The following is a 2,108-nucleotide window of genomic DNA, read 5'->3' on the forward strand; positions in this document are numbered from 1 at the left end:
AAAAAAAAAAAAAAAAAAAAAAAAAAAAAAAAAAAAAAAAAGAAAAGAAAAGAAAGAAAGAAAAAGAGAAAAGAAAATACATCTATGCTGAATTGTGCGAAACAAGCAGCCCTCTATGGCATCAAATGAGTGGGGGTTGGTAACAATTGTCTAATGAAAGCAGATGTTCTCTGTCAAGAAAAATAGGGATTAAAGAGGATTTGGGCCTGATTCATCCAAACAATTGCAATAGCTAGAGCACTAATTTCTCATACTCTGTCTTAGTCCATTTTCTACTGCTATAACAGAATACCACAGATCGAGTAATTAAAAAAATAAAAATAAAAATGTCTGTGGCTCACAGTTCTGGAGGCTGGGAAGTCCAAGAGCATGATGCTGGCACCTGGCAAGTGTCATCCTATACCAGAAGAATGGAAGGAGGAAGCAAGTTTGCAAGACTTACAAGAGAGAGAAAATTGGGCCAACTCACCCATTTGTGGGGAACCCACTCCCATGACAATTAACCTGCTCCCACAATAATGGCATTAATCCATTCGTGAGGGGATCTGCCTAATCACCTCTTTATGGTCTCACCTCTTAATACGGTACAGATTAGGACACCAAAGCCCACTGTGTCTTGGCAACTTGTCCATAATCACACAATCAATAAAGGATTCAGTGAGACCCTCCACTCTCCTCTGGTAACTCCAGGTCCTTTCCAATGCCATTCTACTGCCTCTCAGGCAGCCTCCAACCACCACATTCTATATCACATTCCATATCATGCTCTTGGCTAGAACCCCAAGCCTGGTTGCAAAGACCTACCCCTCTCAACAGTAATATCCTCAGACTGGTGAAGAGTGATATGTTTTGAATGTTCCCTCCAAAACTCAAGCTGAAATTTGGTTGCCATTTGCACAGTGCATAGAGGGTAATAACTTAGAAGAGTCATCAGCAAGATTTAAGTTTATGGGATGTAGAAGATATTCTATTAGAGTATGAGAGAAATAATTTATATTTATATTTTTATCTTGTTCTCTTTTAATATCTATTTTTATATATATTAATGTACATAGTAGTACCGTGGTACATAGATAAGTTAAAAATTGTGTGGCCAAAATAGTGTGAAGACCACTGGTTTAGAGCATTATGCGTTGGAGAAGTGTGTTCAGATTTCTACTCTATTACTTACTTATTGCCTAAACCTAGGCAAAATCTTCAAATTTCCTGAGCCTCACTTTCAATGTATGTATTACAAGGACAATGATAGCACATATATCATCAGAGTGGTGCAAGGATCAAATGAGTGCTTACTATGGTGCCTGGCAAGAAGTAAGTGTGAAATAGATAATAGCTTTTATTACTCATCAACAAAATGGAGATTATCATTTCTTTCTTGCCAAATTATTGTGAAATTTAATGACATGGTATATTTAAAAGCATATTGTAAAGTATAAATTCCAGACAAATGTAAGACACTATTTCTTACTGTTTGCTGAAAAAGAGTTATTTTCAGGGCTAGAATATGAAACCATTTCAATTTAACTTTTGTTTTGTGGGACTACCTTACTTTTCTTCATACCTCAGAATTATCATAGGGATACCTGGGGAAAAATGTTCCTGGGGCTAGTAGCCTGAGATTTTTCTCTATAAACAAAGAATTTGGACATTATCTGGGTTGCTGAGTGTGGGCTCTCTAAGGTCCTTCTGCTACAAATGTTAGCATTTTCCAGCTAAGACCAATATATTCTAGTATTCCCCAAAGTTCTTGTCTTTTAAAATCAGAGTAAGAACTTGAGGTGGTTTGTTCATATAAAGCAGTGCTTTAGAATAAACAAGATTTATGTATTTAATAAGATCTACAGAATACTGGAATTCAGTACCAGAGTAGGTCTAGGAAATGTAACAGGCTCCCAGAGCAAGCTATTTAAATGAAAGAAAACATAATCAACTTAATTCTAACCTTCTTTGAGGATAGTAAATTATTTATAACTGAAATCATTTCTGTTTCATCTCTAGTAATATCATATTATGTTGGCTGGCACAACAATAAATAAGGTAAGAACCATATATTCTGACTTTCCCTGTTGAACCACCTTTAATCTCTCTCTGTTTCAATGACCCAGAGG

Source organism: Colobus angolensis, unplaced genomic scaffold (genome assembly GCF_000951035.1).
Source record: "Colobus angolensis palliatus isolate OR3802 unplaced genomic scaffold, Cang.pa_1.0 Scaffold40, whole genome shotgun sequence".
Taxonomy (NCBI): domain Eukaryota; kingdom Metazoa; phylum Chordata; class Mammalia; order Primates; family Cercopithecidae; genus Colobus; species Colobus angolensis.